Source organism: Podarcis gaigeae, assembly GCF_964106915.1.
Source record: "Podarcis gaigeae genome assembly, chromosome: 2".
Lineage (NCBI taxonomy): Eukaryota > Metazoa > Chordata > Lepidosauria > Squamata > Lacertidae > Podarcis > Podarcis gaigeae.
In genome coordinates, this window is record NC_139679.1 from 93,955,458 (window position 1) to 93,977,856 (window position 22,399).

The following is a 22,399-nucleotide window of genomic DNA, read 5'->3' on the forward strand; positions in this document are numbered from 1 at the left end:
ACAGACTATACTTGACTCCTGCCCGCTCTGCAGGGAGTCACACTGGAGTTAACAACCTGTAGGGGGAGCTTGTTGATGCGAATCAACTGGAAGCTTTCCCCTGGAGTAACCGGAGGGTCGTGCTATGGCCCTAGCCACCACCTGGGCATCAGACAGGAACCACGACCACCGGATTCCTTTAACGGAATACCCTTCAAGGGGAGGGGTAGGTGATGGCCACAACCTCTCCTCCGACACACAACACCATTTCCAATTCCTAACCGCCAAACCTTACAAAGCTGTGATGATTTGCTACAAGGTAGGCGAAAAAAACCAAGTGGCTGGCGCCAATCTGCCAAGTGGAAAAAAATCCTACCGGCCCATTGGACAACCAAGGCGACCAGCTGAAGTCCATAGCAAGGTCAGGTGCTAAGGCAAAACCTAAAGGGAGGGTGATCTGAGGAAGCCAGGAACAAGGAGGAGGAGCTCGTCGGCCCGCAGCCATTTTAAACTGCTAAACCACGCCCATCAGCCAGCCAGGTTGACTGGCTGAAGTGCATGATGCGGGCCCAGGCCTTCAGTGACACAGGGAGCCCAACCACGCCCCCCTGCGAACGCGGGAAGCGATTCTCGCTCACAACCCCTCCCCTTCGGGAGGAGGAGACGCTCTCCGTCAACATGTCATTGAGACTGAAGTGGCTGTTCCTAGCCTGTAGGAATGTCCCTGTCAAAAGGCATAGGCCCACAACTATAGATGTTCATATAGTATATTCCCTGAAAACGCTCTTTGTCTAATCAGCCACGTGGCATATGTATGAGCTTTTCCATATAAAACTAAGCAGCTAATTGTACTGCATTAATCGGACTGTATTTTATGGAGCAAAATAGAGCAGAAATTTTTGTTGCTGTTAAATTAAAAAGCTATTAACTAACATACAATCCTTTGCTTTAAATTCAAGATAAAGACACCACAACATTTATTATTGCTCGAACACATTTATTTGCACTACCGTCTTAGGCATGCATATTCTGAAGAAAGCCCCGTAGTAAATGCACGTAGGATTGCAATCTAATAATATATTGCATATCAGTAATGCTGTAAAAATGGTAACGTGAGTGTATTGCCATCATGCATTCAAATAAAAATTAGACAGGGGAGTGCGATGGTTTAGCAGCTCCATCCCAAAGTTAATGTAAAGCTGCATTAAACCTTTCAGTGTGCTGAGGAATTAGGACCCCATAAACTATGGAATGTGTATCATTCACAGTGCATATTTTTTACGGTTCTGCTAGTAACAATCACATATATACTGCAAATGCACAAAAAGCAAAGTGGAAAAAATTAGTCACTTCAGGAACAGTTTGACATAATGTGAATTTAAAATAAGTTTGTGGATAAAACTGATTAATGGAATGCTTACAGGTAGCTATGTGGCAATTTCAGATCAATCTATTTTTTTGCTTATGCTTGTTTAACATATGTAGGTGTTCGTTTCATCCTGCAAGTTTGGGACATGCTAGCTCTCTCTGCCTCCCTCCATCATGTACTTGCCACCAGTCCCCCTGCCCTCCACATGCTGAAGTGTGAAATAATAATAATAATAATAATAATAATAATAATAATTGTGGAAGATCTGACCATGTGCATACCTCTTTGAATTCAGCAGCATCCCTACTGCAGACATTTGCCTCCCCCACCCAATGCGGGAGGAGAAGAATGCCTGAACAGAGCTATAATTTGATCTGAACAATAAGCAATAAATACTGAAAACAAACAGAACAAATTTTATTTGCTTATTGTGGTAATACATAATTAGCTGTGAACTGGCCAACCTAAGGGGCTTGTGGCATGCATTTATATTAGGAAATACAAGGCAATGAGTTAGGGGTTTTTTGTGATACGTGTGTCCTTTAAAAAATAAAACCCATGAAACATACATAGATCAGAAAAATAAATAAATAAATAAATAATATTGTAACTTTCATAAATGCTGGTGAAAGCTATTGATGCCTTTATGAAATGTACTAAATAGAAAAAGTACATTTTAAAGCACATCAGACAATATATGCTTGTCTTATGCTACTGGCACACCTGCAATAATTATTACAGAGAGATTAGTGAGTCTATTCTATGCTCTGATAGCTCCATGTAGTGTTAGTTTAGTGCACTGAAGTGCATGTAATAGACTGAATTCCCTGGTGCTTCGAACAGACATCCAATTACAAAGTACTTGCACACTTTGTGTTTTTGACCTTGCCCATAACAAAATCTGAGAATGATGTACCAAGTCACTTTAAAATTGTGGAAAGCTAATAACAAACAGAATGCAGGAGCCTCCCTGAAAATGTTTTATGTTTAAGAGTACTCACAAGAATATTAAATATGTACACAATACTGAGCAGTAAGCACGGGCAAAAGAATGTGTAATGACCCCATGTATTCAATCGAATGTCTGGGCCACAATGGAAAAAGACAAAAGGTAAAAGGTAAAGGACCCCTGGACAGTTAAGTCCAGTCAAAGGTGACTATGGAATTGCGGCAATCATCTTGCTTTCATGCCGAGGGAGCCAGTGTTTGTCCACAGACAGCTTTCCGGGTTATGTGGCCAGCAAGACTAAACTGCTTCTGGCGCAACAGAACACCATGACGGAAACCAGAGCGCACACAGGAAAATGGTGGGGGATTTTCACCGGAAACATTAGTGCTTAGCATCTGATCATGTGCTTCCTTTGCTGCTGTAAAGAAGCCTACCGGTATATAAGACCTACCGTAAGTTAACATTTTTTGAGCAAAGCTCCAGTCTTGATTTTAAAGCAAATGCATTACATTGAAGTCTGTATGAATTTTGTGCACACCATGGATCTGCACCAGTGCCTTCCCAAATGCAACTATACTTTGCTGTTCATTATAATTTGTCGCAACAAGAGGAACACAAATGTTAGGAACACTGGAAGCTTCCTTATATCAAGTTAGATCACTGGTTCATCTAGTTCAATAATATTTAAATTGACTGGCAGTCACTGTCCAAGGCTTCAGGAAGGTTTCTCTCCCTGCCCTAACTGGAAATGCCAGGGACTGAAACTGGGACATGTTGCATGGCAAGTCTCCATCCATACCAACAAGCTATTTTCCCTATGGAGGGAAGGATTGGAAGTCAATGATGGCACAGCTGAAGTCATGGCCCAGGAGTAAATCCTAGTCCCACCCACTGGTCCCTCTTCCAGGTAGATTGGCTTCCAGGTGGATATGCACCTGAATTAAGTCAGGTACCTCCCCCTGCCGCACCCCCAAATCAGGGGCCCTGGCAAGCTGGGGCCCCCTTTTTACAGGTGAATTCTTAAGGTACAAAAATAATTTTTGCTTAAAAATATATTCTGCTTAAACTAAGTGAATAAAACATGCATTTCTCATAACTTGTTGAGCAAAACATAGTCTTTGATTAACCTGAGGCTGTGTCCCATTGGAATTGGGAGCCCAGCAACATCGTGAGTTGTCCCCCAACCCCACATCTACCTTAAATCATTCCACTGCATTCCATTCTATATGTGCCATGAATCTAAAGGTGTTCTAAATAAAACAAAAAGAAACATTTATATCAATGTCACTGTGATAGAACATTAAAATTACTGGAGTTTATAGTTTGCACAGATCTCATTAAAAGGTTAGTTTGTTTCTTGATTCCTGTGACATTCCATAGCAAATGACTGCCACTGAATTTCCTTCTTGAAATTGCCCTTGAATACATGCATACAGGAAGTAATATCTCACTCTGGATGCGAAGAGGAAAGCGTTAACACTCCCCTTGGCAGCTACAAGAAACAATGTAATCATTTAAGCTTATGCTGAGATTGCAATTCGCTTGCCTCAGGTATTAAGTGTGTGTAATTTTCTTAACCACGGGATATCCATTTATCAGACGTGATACTCAGAAGGGGGAAAAATGGTGCTGACACCCTATAGCTGATTCCAGAATGGCATTACCCCAATAAAGGGATTTTGAAAACAAATATCTAAAAATCACAAGAAATATCCAATTTATATTAAATAACCCAACATCCTGTGGAAATGTTATAAGCCAACAATAATGCAACGCCACCTTTGTAAACATTTTAGAAAAAAATTAGTTTACAGTGGTACCTTGGTTTTAGAACAGCTTAATTTATGAACAACTTGGAAATAGTACGCTGCAAGCCCAGAAGTAGGTGTTTCCGTTTGTGAACTTTGCCTTGGAAGCTGAATATGTTCTGCTTCCTGTTGAGTGTGTTCCATTTGTAAATTGAGTCCCCTGCTGCTAATCAGAGGCTTCCTGTTGAGTCTGTTGGCTGTTGAGTCCCAAGCACCCACACAACACAGAGGCGGTATTTGGAGCTTTTGTTTTTCCTTTTTTTGCGTTTTTGTTTTGTGGCTTTTTCATTTTTTTGACTGTTACCTGTTCTTTGTTTTATGGGACTGACATGTGACTGTGGTTTGTGACTTTGTTTTGTGACTGTGTGGAACCCAGTTCAGCTACTGATTGATTGTGTGACTGCAGAAATGGATAAAAGCCCCCCATCCAAACAATGATTATCATCAGTGCACATAAGAAAAAATATTACTGTCTTATTTATTTTATAGCACAGTACATTGATTATTGCTTTCATTTTATGGATCGATGGTCTTGTTAGATAGTAAAATTCATGTTAAATTGCTGTTTTAGGGGTTGTTCTTAAAAGTCTGGAACAGATTAATCCATTTTGCATTACTTTCTATGGGAAAGCACGCCTTGGTTTTAGAACGCTTTGGTTTTGGAATAGACTTCCGGAACGGATTAAGTTTGGGAACCAGGGTACCACTGTATTCCATTTTTAAGAAACTAAAGTACATTCTTGTGAGTGTTTTTTGTTTACTCTAATGCACATATGGTCAACTCCTGAGACCACATGCAGCTCTTGGAAGCCTTCAGTGCAGCCTCCATGGATGGGGGGGCGACGACCCCAAATTTCCCTTTGCCAGCTGCCTCCCTGAAAAGGTGAGAGTAGTGTGCAGGGATTATCCTCCACATATGCTTTCCTCCCCAGCCTGTCAAACAGGTGTTGAGGGAGCAGGATTGTTATGGGGGAGAGGCAGCATGTGAGGAGGGGTCATTCTACATGCCCCCTATTTGACTGGGGAGGGGAGATAGTGTGTAAGGAGGGGAAGGTTTAACCTCTTCTCGCCAAACACATCCTTCCATTGAGTGTGGTATGAATGGATGGGAGAGAAATTCAGTTCAGTCCACATTTAAAGGGCAGCTTTCTTAAGTCACACTTCCTGAAGGAATATTCAAACTGAAATGCAGCTGTCCCTTGAAATCCACACTTCTCCAAATATTGCAGTGCGGTTCTCCAGCCAAGTAACATGTACAAAAATGCAAAAACTAAGATAAAATATGTATCAAATGCATATATTGGTGAAAATAACATAAAGATGCCTTATAGGAGGGGAAACTGTGGAAGTTTATATATTAAGCAAAATTGTGTTAAAATGTGTACTCTAGGAGAAAGTCACATTAATAATAATAATAATAATAATAATAATAATAATAATAATAAATTTTATTTATATCCCGCCCTCCCCAGCCAAAGCTGGGCTCAGGGCGGCTAACAACAATCAAAATAATCCAACATTCTAAAAACATTCATTATAAAATTAATTAAAATCAAATTGATGGCAACCATTTAGCAAATTCTGTGCAGATTGCCAGAGGAGGGGTCAGGCTGCGCCCTGACCAAAGGCCTGGTGGAACAGCTCTGTCTTGCAGGCCCTGCGGAAAGATGTCAGGTCCCGCAGAGCCCTAGTCTCTTGTGACAGTGCGTTCCACCAGATTGGAGCCGCGGCCGAGAAAGCCCTGGCTCTAGTTAAGGCCAGCCTAAGCTCTCTGTGGCCTGGGATCTTCAGGATATTTTTATTTGCAGACCGTAAATTTCTCTGTGGGACATACCAGGAGAGGCAGTAGGTACGAGGGTCCTAGGCCGTATAGTGCTTTAAAGGTTAAAACCAGCACCTTAAACCTGATCCTGTACTCCACCGGGAGCCAGTGCAGCTGGTATAGTACTGGATGAATATGATCTCGCAGCGAAGACCCCATAAGGAGTCTCGCCGCGGCATTCTGCACCCGCTGGAGTTTCTGGGTCAGTCTCAAGGGCAGCCCCACGTAGAGCGAGTTACAATAATCCAGTCTGGAGGTGACCGTCACGTGGATCACAGTGGCTAGGTCAGGGCGAGAGAGATAAGGAGCCAACTGCTTAGCTTGGCGGAGATGAAAAAATGCCGCCTTTGTTATAGCTGTAATCTGCACCTCCATAGAGAGGGAGGTATCGAAGATTACACCCAAACTCTTAACGGATGATGCTGGCACTAATTGCACCCCCGCAAGAGATGGGAGTTGCCCCCTCAATCCCATATCGCTCCGTCCCAGCCAGAGGACCTCTGATGAATTTTCATGAGGGCTTAAAAAAAGGATATCACAAACTGTTGTGGAAATGGGGGGAACTCAGACTAACATTGGAAAAATGAGAATCTGAAAGAAATTGTCAGATTCATCCATCCCTAGTGGTATGTGAATGAGCCCAGGCCCTACCTACTGCCAGTTCTAGCCTTGCCCAGCTACTGGCTGTGATCCTGCCTGTGGCTGGGTCTGGTCAACCATCCATCTATGTCCATATATAACCATTATCTAGCCCTCATCAAGTGGATAGAGCAAAGGAGAGTTGGGCAATTAAAAACAACAGCGTAATTCAATTTTGAATTCCATCTGATTGTGCAAATGGAAAACAAGAGTAGCTGCTTTTGCCCAGTTCCTAACAAAGGAAACTTCAGCTGGTCCAATATGCAGCAGCACAGGTCTTGTTGGGTGCCTTCGCTTCAGAGCATTTGATGTCAATTTTTGCCATAGTGACACTGACTTTCCATTGACTTATAAGCACAATCAAAAGTGTTGCTTATTAATCCTAAAGCTCCCAGGATACCACACAGCCCGCCCTCTTTTAAATGCAAAGAAGGGCCCTGTCTGCATTTTGATGGTAGTTGACGTGTGACTCATTGGGATACTGGAGACAGCTTTCTGTATGGCTGCATCCAATATTTGTAATTCCCTTTTGCAGAAAGCTTTGTTGACCCCAAACTTTGGGGTCACCTTTGTTGTATTTGTTACAACAGCTATTTGGCCTGGTCTGTTGAGTAGTTTTAATAGATTGATGCCCGCCCTGTGGTTTTTGTTTGTTCATTTTATATTTATATATACTGCCCCATATGTAATTTTTTAATGGGTTTTGCGGGGGGGGGGGTTATATTTTGTAAGTCATCATGCGTATTGTGAGTGCAATGCAGGCCAGGAATGAATTTTCCAAATAAATATGTATAGGTGCTCTTTTCAGAATGTTTAATCCTAAGGAAAATTCATTAGCAAATTGCATGCTTTTCCATAGCATGTCCATTCCAAATGGCTATTATGAACAGAGCATAAGAAGTAGAAAAATATAATGGAAATAAATCACTTTACACTTAATGAAGATATCCAAGTACAATAAATATCTTTTACAATTAAGGTTGCTTTCTTGTCCAACAAGGAATGCCTAAATAATTAAAAACGATCTAAATAATGTAAAGCATGTATTTTTCAGATTATATATAATCTATTATTTGCAAACCCCCCCCTTTATGTATATTTTTCACAATTTTATTCATTAACAATTCATTATGTAAACTAAAATAACTCTCAGGGTGTTGTATTTTTCATGTATCTGCCTACAGGTTTAGATCATTATTAACTGAGTGAAGCAGTAGAGTATTTTCCTACATTATACCTTTTAATATATTTTAGCTAAATATTCTATTCCAGTTTATGTTAATTGTATAACAGGACTGGCCCTACCACCACCACCTTACAAAAATAAATTCCTGCATTAAGTGGGAAGGTATACATGGGGATTGTAAGCATATTGGCCTGTAAATAGGAAGAATAAATAAATCCCTACCTGTGGCCAGAAACTGAATCCACAGGGTTTCTGATTGCAGGGAAGACTGTAATCATGTTCAGTCAAATTCACTTACAATACTTCAGACCTTCCCACTCAGTGCAGGAAAGTGAGGGTGGTTTGTACACCTTGTTCCCCTTCCAATTTAAGCATTGCTGAATAGGACTAGATTGGAAAACTGAGAAAGTATAGAATTAAAGTCACAGATCTGTAGAGTTGGAAGGGACCCCAAGCGTCATCTAGTCCAACTGCCTGCAATGAAGGAATTTTCATGCCATGCTAAGCTCCCCATGTTGAATTTGTGCCTACTAATTCTTGCTCTGTCATTATGAATGTGCCCACAGTTTAAAACAAAAACCCTCAACCAGCCAAAACCAAAACAGAGGGTGTGGGAATATTTTTTAACATGTGTGTGTGTGTATGGGGCTTTGATTTCAATATACTGGTACCTCGGGTTACAGACACTTCATGTTACAGACTCCGCTAACCCAGAAATAGTTGTTGTTGTTGTTTAGTCGTTTAGTCATGTCCGACTCTTCGTGACCCCATGGACCAGAGCACGCCAGGCACTCCTGTCTTAGTACCTCGGGTTAATACCTGTTAGTACCTTAGTACCTGTCTTAGTACCTCGGGTTAAGAACTTTGCTTCAGGATGAGAACAGAAATCGTGCTCCAGCGGCGCAGCAGCAGCAGGAGGCCCCATTAGCTAAAGTGGTGCTTCAGGTTAAGAACAGTTTCAGGTTAAGAACGGACCTCCGGAACGAATTAAGTACTTAACCTGAGGTACCACTGTATTTCAATTTCTAGGAGACTTAAGAGTCTACTTTGCCAAAAACATGGAAGCATAACCTAAATTGGAAAGCTATGCATCACATTTGTGGGCACTGCTACAAGTAAATAGTTTGTTTCTAGCGCAGAAATGTGGAATCCGAAGGATTCCAGGTGTTACTGGACCAGATCAGCTTCAACCAGCACAGTCAACATTCAGAGAAAAGTTGCATATAAATGTTGTGAAATTAAAAGTAAATTAAAAAATCTAAAGAATACCTTAGAGAAGCCTTTCTTTGAAGTTAATAAATTTCACCCTGCAGCATTATACAGGTTTTAAATAAGGGCTCCCCATTCACATACCAGTACCGAAAAGCAAAACCAATTCCCGGGTTTTAGTTTCATCTCTTCCCCTGCACTCTAGTCATTCTCAGCCAGTTAATATAGTTATTTCTGGTTAATGGCCCTCTCAGCAGAGTCAGCCTTCAGGCAGAATTATACAATAACCTCTCATTAGACAAGTTATTATTGCTCTGTGTAAAAATCAATAATGCTGAATGATGAATAATGGTTATCAGCAGCTGATGACTTTTCCTTACTGATAAATAATTAGCGTGTTGTTTCCTGACCTATTTGTCGAGTGCTGCCCATTCTTCACAGTATTCAGCTCAATGAAAACGGAACATTTTTCTTCAAACAGAAAGAATACAAGGCCAGCAGCTTTACAGATTGCTGGGTATCCTTTCCTGAGTAATTGCACCATGATTTGTTTTTTTCCTATATTGTAAATTCCAGGCTTTATTTTTGTCTCTGTTGTGGAGACAGATATAACACATCCAATGTGTTTTAGCTGCTGCACTTAGACATCCCTTGCACACCAATCTGTCAGTATCCCATCTGATGACATATTTAATTACAGGATTAAAGTAATATATATTTGGGATATTTCTTTAGGGTCCTTGATCCTGTTTTTAGAGTGGTGACTTGAAAGGGAAAGTCGTTTCTGATTAATGCTAAGCCAAAAGAAGGAGTTGTTTTTGCAATCCTTTTCACTAGCATTTGCCTATTAACATATATTCCCTTACTCTGAATAGAGGTAATTTGCTGTCACTGAACTCTCATTGGCTAGGATCTTCCATAAGAGCAGTGCAGGAAACATTCGGTAGTGGCGCCTGCCCTGCGGAACACCCTTCCATCAGATGTCAAGCCAATAAACAACTACCTTACTTTTAAAAGACATCTGAAGGCAGCCCTGTTTAGGTAAGTTTTAAATGTTTAATGCTGTATTGTGTTTTTAATATTCAGTTGGGAGTCGCCCAGAGTGGCTGGGGAAGCAAAATGGGCGGGGTATTATTATTATTATTGTTGTTGTTATTATTATTATTATTACTCCGACTCTAAATCAGTTTCGTTTCCCCCTCAAGTGACGCCAGCATGTAACAAAACTTTTCAAGTTACAAAACATTACTGTACATCATTCTGATTAGCTGGCATTAATCTAAGTAGGGGAGCCTTAATCAGGAAAAAATGGTACAGAGGGGGCAGAGGAAACATCAACAAAGAGCTTTGACAAAGGTCACTTTTTAAAGGGAACCTTTGTCACATCATTTCTGCACAGAACTCCTGACAAATATTCAGACCAGGTTTGTTTGTTTGTTCCATGGCACTTCTAAGGTTTTGTACTATATTTGGCTTTGTGGCCATCATAATTTTGAAAGTGGAGTAGAGCAATCATGAATATTGCATGTCTGGATGATTGTGAGTCAGTGAGAAGGTCCTAGATCACTTGTTCTTTGAAGGGAATAAGGGAGCACCCAACTACTTCTCCACAAAGCACAGCTGGTTGTGACATTCAAGTTCACAAGTTTATTGTTCCTCGCTAAAGGTCTTCACTAATCTGCAGCAACGGTTTCAACAAAATAACACAGAACATACACCCACAATACAAGCCAAAACCCATGATGCAAGAGAGGGAAGACACTGGAGACACCAACAAGCTCAAATGCAGCTTAATTTCAGATGAAAATATTATAAGTGCTGTTGTTGTTGTTTAAATTTCTATGCTATCCTTCATCCAAAGATCACAGGGCAGTTTATAATATAATAAGGAAGTAATTAGAGATAAAGATTTTTTTGTTGACATGCACTAATAAAAATAACACAAAGGAACCAGGGGAGGGACAGGAGGGAAGTCAGGGGATACTAAGCATGAATATAGATGTTTTAATTGTTAAAAAAAACAATATAATAACACAAAAGTACGTAGGACCACTTTTAGCTTTTGAGTTACAAACTCTTTTTTCCATTTCTCTTCTATATATGTGCTCCATCAGAATACACACAATATAACAATATCCTGAAGAAACCGCAGTTTATAGTCCAGTTCCCTAAAAGCATGGAAATTATTCTTCCACATAATCTATGATTTCCTTCTTCTCCCCATCCTGGTTAGCTCAAATGTAAAACAATGGAGATGTTGATCTCTAACTTTGTATATTAATTTGCTTTACTGAATTCATAAAGGGAGTTCAGTGAAGTTAACAGAGTGGTACAAGACAGTTTTTCAGAAAGTTATAGTGATTTGTTACACAGTTTGATGATTTTGACATGATTGATTTTTGTTCTTGGTCAGTTAATTATATAGCTATAAATTAGTGGATTATTTTATCCTGGGAGATGCTTGCAGAAATTAGGTCACTGTCATATATCATTATAATATCTTTTCCTAACACATCTGATCTCTGCATCCATTTTTACTTTACAGCATTTCCCCCCCAGTTAACATATATTCTCAATAATTACCATGATACAGTGAATACAAGTTGAGCTGACAAGGTCTTATAAAGCATGAGGAATTGCTCTCCATTTTTCTCATCCTAATTATCTTCATTAAAAAAGTCTATAATAGGACTGCACTTTGTTTTGTTTTTACACATACCCATATAGTATTTGAGAAAAGTACGAAGTGATCATTGAAATTTCAAGTGTACATTAATATAAGGAGACTTTCTCTTTGGCCTGCAGATAAAGGCATAAATCATTGCTGTGCTCCGAGGTACTGTGGGATACCATAGAAAGTTATCAGTAGTTCCTAAATCCTAACTAAGCACAGATATTACTCAACCACTATTAATCAATGTCTGCAATATGCAGAAACAGGGAGTTTCTGAGTGTGCTCTACCTCAGTTCTAACCAGATGATGATGAAAGCCAACAGGCCTGACTCGTGCCCTGACCATGGGCCATAAAATCCTCAGATTCCATTAAAACCTACAAGGACATCCATTTCGGGAAAATTAGGGGATCCATGGTGGAGAGGTTGGAGCGCAGAGGTCATCAAATTACCTTCCCATAATTATTATGTCTAGAAGTCCCAGTCTTCCTCCAAAGTTTGTAGCAGAGAGATAATTCTAGTGGTTGATCTGTTCTTTGAACATATGTTTTTTGAATACATAGAAGTATGACAAAGCTGTAGAAACAATCCCGTCCCCCGTCCCCCATTTGCAAGCTCATAAAAGGTCCTGTGTCTCATCATGTTCACAAGAAAACAGAGCGAAGTTCCATATACCTGCCTAGTGTGATGCCTGAGCACTTGCCAGAATGGTAAGATGGGAACAGAGCTTGCTTTTCCCAGTAGTGATGTATGGAAGTGAGAGCTGGACCATAAAGAAGGCTGATCGCTGAAGAATTGATGCTTTTGAATTATGGTGCTGGAGGAGACTCTTGAGAGTCCCATGGACGGCAAGAAGATCAAACCTCTCCATTCTTAAGGAAATCAGCCCTGAGTGCTCACTGGAAGAACAGATTGTGAAGCCGAGGCTCCAATACTTTGGCCACCTCATGAGAAGAGAAGACTCCCTGGAAAAGACCCTGATGTTGGGAAAGATTGAAGGTACAAGAAGAAGGGGACGACAGAGGGTGAGACGGTTGGATAGTGTTCTCGAAGCTACCAGCATGAGTTTGACTAAACTGCGGGAAGCAGTGGAAGACAGAAGTGCCTGGCGTGCTCTGGTCCATGGGGTCACAAAGAGTCGGACACGACTAAACGACTAAACAACAACAACAATGACAGAGCAAGGAAACCGGCGGCATAATATATGTTGCTAGACTACAACTCCCATCACCTCTGATCACTGATGCTGCTGATTTGGGTAGAAGTCAAAAACATGTGGAGAGCCACATATTCACCAGCTCTGTCCCATGACCATGCCTGCACATGCAAATTGCAGGATGAAATTGCTGCTGTGCAAAGAATTATTCACATATACTGTTACTCTGGAATTAGCACTCAGGCAGGGGGTAAAGTATAGGAACTGTCAATAAACACTGCCCTGAATTCTACAGCTCAGTATCCATGTCCTGGAGTTTTTTTTAAATGAAGCTATAGTTCCAAACATAGTCAAAAAGTTGCTTGGTTCATGAGACAATCAAGTGGAAATCTGGCCTTTGTGCAAGTTTTCCAAGTTGTAAACTGCAAAGAAGAGGCTCTGTGATTGCTACCAACAAGATAATGAGAATTTAAAGTGTCGTCCTTGATTAAACACCACATCTAGGTCCTAACTTCATATTATGGAAATGACCTGATTAGCAGTCATGTTGTTTATCTTTTATAGGGAGGGGTGGGGGGGCACTGGCATTGCAGTCACACAGAGCAGAGGTTAAGCCTTCCCTCTCCAGCTTAAAGGTAAAGGTAAAGGTACCCCTGCCCGTACGGGCCAGTCTTGACAGACTCTGGGGTTGTGCGCCCATCTCACTTAAGAGGCCAGGGGCCAGCGCTGTCCGGAGACACTTCCGGGTCACGTGGCCAGCGTGACATCGCTGCTCTGGCGAGCCAGAGCCGCACACGGAAACGCCGTTTACCTTCCCGCTGGTAAGCGGTCCCTATTTATCTACTTGCACCCAGAGGTGCTTTCGAACTGCTAGGTTGGCAGGCGCTGGGACCGAGCAGCGGGAGCGCACCCCGCCGCAGGGATTCGAACCGCCGACCTTTCGATCGGCAAGTCCTAGGCGCTGAGGCTTTAACCCACAGCGCCACCTGCGTCCCCTCTCCAGCTTAGATATCAGTAAAAACCGCTTACTCAAAAGCACTTAGCATCAGGGAAAAACACTCCCCACTTCGCTAACTGCCACATGGCCAAGGTTTTTTTTACCACCATTTCATCTGGGGAAGGAAAATTGAAGCCTCCAGTTCACACACTACAGTGCCAATGACCAAACATTTCACTTTATTTTCAAAACATAATGGACCAGATCCAGCATTCTCTGGCCATCAGTGTAAGTGCTGTTGGACTAACGGGAATAATGGCTGCGCAATATGAAGTCCAGTGCAACAGTTGTGCTAACGGAAGCTTGTTCTGTAACTGGCTGTAAAACTGCTTGTGCAGTAGGAAGTAACAGTGCTACAGCACTCTGTTGTGTAACCAGCCACAAGGCTGGCTTTCTGTGCCTTCGTTTGTGCAAGCCATTTCGCTAACACAAGTAGTACATCACTAAGAGACTTTAACTTAGCAAGATACTGAATTCCTCCCAATGAAATGAAAGGGATGCAGTTTACTACCATTGCCTTAAAATGGCAGAATCTTAGAAAAGACATTAACGGCTGTTTTAAAATCTAATTAAATTTTAGAGTGCTAGTAATACAGCCATAAGGCTTGCATAAGCCATTATCTACATTAATAAAAATTAAAGTAAAAAATTAAAGTCAAACAATATCTGCACAATAGTAATGTACCTGGATTCAAGGTCACTTTAATTCCCTGATTATGTTATTCTTGTTTATAGTTGCCATAAAAATTATTGATTATTTAATCAAGTTTTCAGATGCATGTTCATTTGTTTTAACTTTGTTCTCCAAATGCACATTATTGAGACAGAAATTATGAAGATAATTATTTCTTTGCTTTATTTCTTTGCCATTACAAACAGAGTATGAATTTTATGAAAATCTGCAGAGATGATTGGGAAAGAAAAGTGTAGGGGGGAAAGAAAAGAAGAGATTTAAGATGTATTTCTCTCTAAAGCATGAAGATGTACAGAACAAGCATCACCAGTTAGGCGAGAATATAAACATAGGGAATGAAGCAGTCAGTATCCCTGCATAGCTCTGTAGAATATATACAACACCATGTGAAAGATGTGCTCTCTGTGTGTGTTAATATCCTCACGGAGGGTTCCAAGTTGAGTTAAACATTCAGGTAAGTAGGTGTGGTGAAATACCTCTATTTGATACCTTGGAGGCTCACTACCACTTACAGTAGGTAATAACGGCCTAGATGAACTATGATGATTGCTGTTCCAATAATTTAAATTTAATTTAAAAAGGTTGGATTATGTGAGTCCTAAAAAAAGAAAAGAAAAGGAAGAAACATAGGGGGAAAGTGCAGGAGAATGACTTTATTGTGGCACCCCCATAACAGATACTCCATAAAAAAAACAAGTGACTTGAGAGTGGCATGTCATTTGAAAATACCTGGGGGTGGGGTGGGGGGCTGGTTTTTGGAAAAGAAAAGTCTTGACTTTTACTCAGTAGTTTCATTTTAGATTATTTTTTATATCCCATTTTCCTACTAAAGTAATACCAAAAGTGGTTGTAGTAGATAAATACTATCCCAAAATGCCAGATGGGAAGAGCTGCATTTGCTTTATTAGCACAAATTTGCAGGAACTTCCATTATTCCAAAAGCCACTAGCTGATGAAAATAGTTAAGAGTTGCTGTTTTAATTTTCCCTGAGTTCCTGAAACAATGTGAATGGGCACTTTTCAAAGCTTTATTAGATTTTGGAGTGTAGCCAAAATATTAGAGTGGTGGTGGGAAGTTCAGATGTCAATCGGCTGACAGAGGGAAGATTCTGAGGTATCGGGCATGGTGATTTAGTATGCCTACACTGAGACAGTAAGTCATGCAGGGTTTGCAACAATCCTCATGCCAAACCAAATAGCTGTTCAGGGACCACCAAGATCAGTCTAGGTCAGCAATATTCAAAACAGCGACCCTAAACATTAGGAAGAACCACCTAAACATTAGGAAGAACTTCCTGACAGTAAGAGCTGTTCGACAGTGGAATTTGCTGCCAAGGAGTGTGGTGGAGTCTCCTTCTTTGGAGGTCTTTAAGCAGAGGCTTGACAACCATATGTCAGGAGTGCTCTGATGGTGTTTCCTGCTTGGCAGGGGGTTGGACTCAATGGCCCATGTGGTCTCTTCCAACTCTATGATTCTATGATTCTATGCTAATAAATCACCCTCCTAGTTGGTACCTCTCACATAGTGGACAGTTCTCTTTAACATGCAGGGGTGTCCATGCTTTTTTCAAAGAGGGCCAGATTTGATGAAGTGAACATGCATGAGGGCTGACCGAAGTTGTTGACCTTTCTTTAGCGATGAAGTTGTTAAGCTTTTTTTTAGCATTTTACCTCAAAGTTGTTTACCTTTTTTTAGGATTCAGGTTGTTGGCCTTCTTTTCGGATTTTACCCCAGGAAATAAACTACCACAGTGGCCAGATTAAGCCGAGGGGCCCCGGGCTGGACATTGGATATGCCTGCATTACAGCTATTTAACATTCCTCTCCACAAAGAAACTTTTATTTGTTAAGGGTGCTGGAAACAGTAGTTCTGTGAAGGGTGAATTAGAGTTCCCAGGATTCTTTTTGGGGGTGGGATGTGCTTTTAATGTAGGGTGTGTATGCAGTTACAGGAGAGACATAAAATAACTTGAAGGATTGAATAGGCTGCCATGCTTTCTTGTTTAAGCCCTGTAACGTCACTCTTAGTATTCCACTTTTAAGCTACTATGTGTTGGAAGAAGAGTGTTCCTTTTGTGAGTAGAAGTGCTCATTTTGCCTTTGTGGAAAGGACTGTGATCCAAAGGGTGCTTCAACTGGAGGAAGGCAGGGAGGCAACTTTCACTAATCTCTCCCTTCATCCCGTAGACCCCACTGTCAGCCCTCCTAAGCAATGCTGCAAGGGAACTATGATATCATCAAACACCATCTTTCTCCTTCCACTAGCAGGAACACCCTGTGAGTAGAGTTCTTACAGGAACTTTGGATCTAAGCTACTGTCTTTAGCCGCATGCTCCTTTTCCTTCAAAGCAAATAGTGGGTGATATCCAGTTGTGTTCTCTCTGCTTATTGAAGGCATCTATCAGCACAATAAGGACAGAGACAATTTTCAGTGATGCTTCTTCCACCCTGCAGCTCTGTGTGCCCCCACCCTGTGTGCTTTATAGAGTCTCCAAACCCTTCAGAGCAGATTTATTCCAAGAGATGCCTTCAAATCAGTGGAGGTAACACTATGAACACCACCCTATACTTTAGTAATGTGCTGCAAGAAGATCCTTATAACATAACTCACTTGTTTCTGATGGTCCCAAATTGAGTCTATATGCTGTAAGTCTGGTTCTTGCTATTTGAAAATAATCTTACAAAGTGCAGTGCAGTAAAGTACTCCAACACCCACTTTTCAGTGCAGGGATGAAGAACCTGTGGCCCTCCAGATGAAACCCAATTCCAATTCCTGCCATCCCCAGCCACCATGAACAATGGTCAGAAATGACAGGACTTAGTCCAACAAAATCTGGAAGGTCAGAGTTTGCGCACCCTTGCTGCAATGGTTCTTCCACATGAAGTACGTATCTTAACAAACCACATCCAAATTGCTTATCCTGTAAAAACCTAACTTTAAGAGAGGTATGTACATAAGCAATTGTAGAGATAGCTGGGAATGCTTGGTTTAAACAATGTGTGCAAAAGAAACCACTATCTATAAACTACTGTCTAGTCACTCAATTCCAGTTAATTTCTTCTAGCTTTTTCTAGTTCTTTACCACTCCTTTGCTCATTTTTTACACATGAAAGAAGTGCCAATTGCTGCTGGCTTGAAGAGAAAACAGATTCCACATACAGGAGGACCGTGCATATGGTGTTAAATGTAGAATTATGTCTTTCTAGGTCTTTCTAGGATACACACATTTTTTTCTCATCAAATTAACTTATAAAAATATGGAGAAGAAAATGCATACTTCAGGTGGCATAAGGATCATAGTCTACTTGAAAATGCATGTACTAATAGGAGCTAACAACGGTTTAGAGGAGAAAGTGGAATGAGAGAAATAAATAACCACTGCAAAATCCAACTAATAGCAAAACACGCTATTCAAAAATATGTGCAAAACCTACAATTTGGAAAATATTTTGACAGATTCCCTTACTCTGCCAGGGAAATATGGTATCATCAAAAACCATCTTTCTCCTTCCATCAGCAGGAACATCTGTGAGTAGAGTCAATTTTCAGTATTGTGTACTATATCTAGAACTTTCAAAATGAGTCCCACTAGTAGATTTATCTAATTTCTTTTTCTCTTATTTAAAACGACTGCTTCAAGAGCTTCACCCAAGACTTAAATGAATGGATGAATCACCATGAAAGAAGATAGTCTTAAGGCACTATTAAGAGGGCAGCCACATTGCTGCAGTTAATGAAGGGAAGACAACCAGAGAGAAGAGGACGGATGACCATGGATGTGTAAAATGGGATGGGGTGGGGGTAGGGAGAGTCCATGAAGCATGAATAGATCACAAGAAGCATTTGGTTTTGGATGACAAATTGTACTGCAATACCCTTTTTCTGTGCCTTCAGGATGGATAGCTGGTAATGGAGCAAAGTGTATCAATTACTCTGGGAAAATAGGTAGCACAAAATGCCTTTTGCTTCTCTTGCTAGTGCACAGAATAGCATTTTCAGTTCTATATTGTGTCAATTAGCCAAACAGGATGTGTTTGTTAAAAGAAAATGTTTGTCTCACACAGTGACCATTTTAGGATTTCTTCTCTCTCTCGCTACAAGATTGAGGTTGGGATGACTTCACAAGCAACACACCCCAACAAGAAAACTTTACCACAGGAACTGGAAACTTTTTCATCTCAAGAAGAATTTTATGTGATTACAGTTGTTTCTCCCTTTTTAAAATCTGTCCACAAGAAACCTTTGAAAATTATTCTATACCATATAATAATAATTATTATTGCTATTTTGTCAGTTATTGAATTATTCTCCTGTCCTCGCCCCCGAGATGCCCAGGGCAGCAAAATATCTACAACCAGTTACAGCTAAAAACATTCTTCCATCCAATTATTTTTGGGTTGCCAGGAACCATATTCTTCAGACACCAAATGGTTGGGTAAATAGGAATGCTTTCAATTTCCTCCTGAAAATTAATAATAATAGAGCCAAGTGAACCTCACTAGGGAGGGCATTCCACAACCAAGGAACCAGCACTGAAAGGACCCTGTCAATAGTCAATAGTCAATAGTCAGGTCAGAGGTGGTTGGTACAGTGGTACCTCGGGTTACATACACTTCAGGTTACAGACTCCGCTAACCGAGAAATAGTACCTCGGGTTAATAACTTTGCTTCAGGATGAGAACAGAAATCGTGCTCTGGTGTCGCAGCGGCAGTGGGAGGCCCCATTATCTAAAGTGGTGCTTCAAGGCAAGAACAGTTTCAGGTTAAGAACGGACCTCCAGAACAAATTAAGTACTTAACCCGAGGTACCACTGTATGGGGGAAGGCACTCTTTAGCATGAAGAAGAAGATTATGAAGGCATCTTAGCACTAAGACAGATAATGTTTACCACATCAGGGGAAAGACTTGTGAGCTTCCTAATATGGTACATCTTCAGATGTACACCAATGATTTTTATCATTAATCTCCCTGTATAGTTGAAATTCCATACATTGCTAAAAGGAAGATCTATTGTTGTATTAAGGCAATTCACTTTTGCTTTTCCACTGAACAAACATCTCAAAAACACCAGCTCATAGCATGATGGAACATAAAGGTAAAGGACCCCTGACAGTTAAGTCCAGTTGCGAACAATTCTGGGGTTGCGGCGCTCATCTCACTTCACTGGCCGAAGGAGCCGATATTTGTCTGCAGACAGTTTTTCCGGGTCATGTGGCCAGCATGAATAAGCCGCTTCTGACAAAACCAGAGCAGCACACGGAAACACCGTTTACCTTCCCACCGGAGAAGTACCTATTGATCTACTTGCACCCTGACATGCTTTCAAACTGCCAGGTTGTCAGGAGCTGGGACCGAACAACTGGAGCTTACCCTGCCGCAGGGATTCGAACCGTCAACCTTCCGATTGGCAAGCCCAAGGCTCAGTGGTTTACACCACAGCACCACCCACGTTCCTTAATATCTCAAAAGCACCAGCTCATAACATGATGGAACATAGAGAGGAGCAAATGAGCGCATTCCACAATATTCTGTATGGCCAGAGACCTATATACTAAATGTGCACCCATGAAACAAACATGTTTAATATTTGGTATTTAAGATCTTTTGGTGTAGCTTTCATGTGATCATTTTAGTTTCTGCCAGAGGCTCTTCCCATTTGTGTCCTTTTTTGTAGTTTCTTCTGACAGTTACACATTTAAACAAAAGGTTCTCTGTATGTGTGTATATATACTTTAATAAACTTTTCCCTTTCATAGGAAAGGTTATGTTGTCTTAGGATGAGTGAATAAAAGGTCTCAGAGCATCTTCTGTTTAGCCCGCAGAGGAGCTGTGAGCCTCGGGCAGAAGGAATTGCAGATTGCTAGCCGATTAGAATAAAAAATATTTTTTTTAATATTTTTGTATGCTTTATTGCTTTTTCACTTGCTTGACAGTTTCATCTACCCACTGCCATCGGCTATCTTCATCAGTGACTGATCTCTTTTCCCTCTCCTGTCCAACAATGCAGGAACATTTGAATTGCAGGACAGGCTAGAAACCTTTATTTCATATAATAATAATTGTTACAATAGAAAGTGACTGCTGTGCTCTGAACATTCTTGAATGTCACTTGACTCACATTTAAATATTCTCCTCTATGTCTCACTGTAACAAAGAAACTGAATACTAAACAATGGAGCCATTACCAATCCAAAATCTACATCCTTCTACTACTCGACAGTCAGTGGTCAGTAGGACTATTTTACCTACTGCCCAGATGATTGTAATGCAACACAGAACAAACATAAACATCCATGGAGAAATTTTTTTAAGGACTGAAGTCATATGTGGCATAATCTCTCTCTCTCTCTCTCTCTCTCTCTCTCTCTCTCTCTCTCTCTCTCTGGAAAATATAGCAGATCAAAGAAACTGGACTGTCACATTTAGGGGTCACCCTTCTGGATAAAGCGGGGGTTGGGGAGAGGATAAATTATATTTCGACAGCATTCACGTTGCTTGCATTTTGTACACAGATTCCACTGAGATGGAAAGCTGTCTCAAGTAGGTTGTGCAACATTTCAGAAACCACCATGGTATCACAAATTCTAAATACAGGCATATTGATTTGGTACATGTGTTTGGGTGTCTTCTTGGTTAACGAAAGCAAGAATTAATGCCAAACTTTATAAAGAGCCTACATCCACTGTTCAACTTAGTAGTGTGTCAGTTTTTTCATAAGCATCAACAACCGCTGACAGTTAATTTACTGTCATTTATTGGTGACTTCCTGGTGCTGGGCTATTGTTAATCTCGTTGCCACTAGACTAGTCATCTATGGGAGAGGAGGCTCATATCACCAGAGTGGGTGAGGGATGAAATACGCAGACTTTTCACCCTGAAGCATTTCATTGTGAAACTTTTTATAAGCCAACGTTCAACAGAGTCCTGTGAAGAACATTCACTGTTCTATAATTTATCAATAACTTTTCTGGGTGGTGGTTATATAAATTATTTTCTCATCAACCCTTTTACAAGGCAAGTTAAATGATGAGAATGAGGAAAAATCAGCCTTGAATAATTTCTAAAAAGAAACGTGCCAAAATCAACCAGATAAATTATTAAGGTAAAGGTAAAGGTACCCCTGCCCGTACGGGCCAGTCTTGACAGACTCTGGGGTTGTGCGCCCATCTCACTCAAGAGGCCAGGGGCCAGCGCTGTCCGGAGACACTTCTGGGTCACGTGGCCAGCGTGACATCGCTGCTCTGGCGAGCCAGAGCCGCACACGGAAACGCCGTTTACCTTCCCGCTGTTAAGCGGTCCCTATTTATCTACTTGCACCCGGAGGTGCTTTCGAACTGCTAGGTTGGCAAGCGCTGGGACCGAGCAGCGGGAGCGCACCCCGCCGCAGGGATTCGAACCACCGACCTTTCGATCGGCAAGTCCTAGGCGCTGAGGCTTTAACCCACAGCGCCACCTGCGTCCCGATAAATTATTAGCAATGAATAATTTGACCAGCTCAGTTAGGCTAAAATGTCAGCATTAGCCGCTGTCAGAAAAAGGTTAGCTAATCAGGTAAAATCATCTGACTGTTCTGTGGGACAAATTTTGATGATGATGATGATGATAATTAATTATTAATAATTAAATAATGAAGCATTTGTAACCTGAAGTGTATGTAACCCGAGATACCACTGTATATGGTAGATTGGCCCTGACAACTTTTAAATGCAAATCGGTGCTCTACAGCACTTCCAAGAGTGTTTCGTTACTACTATATTGCAGGCACAGAAGTTGGCATGTATGTTTAGGAACACAGTGATGGCAAAATTACAAAACACCATGAGAAATACTTAGGGATGGATGGAGACTCTTTTGCTGTTTTTAGAATTGGAATACAATCCATGGGGAGAGGGGGAGGATTAACTATGCCACGAATT

The 22,399-nt window shown here is 41.0% G+C and overlaps 1 protein-coding gene across 6 annotated transcripts in view; it reads right to left on the reverse strand.

The window, feature by feature from the left end:
• LOC310837225 (contactin-4) overlaps window positions 1-22,399 on the reverse strand; it is a 509,134-nt gene that overhangs the window by 322,478 nt on the left and 164,257 nt on the right. The window lies entirely within an intron of this gene.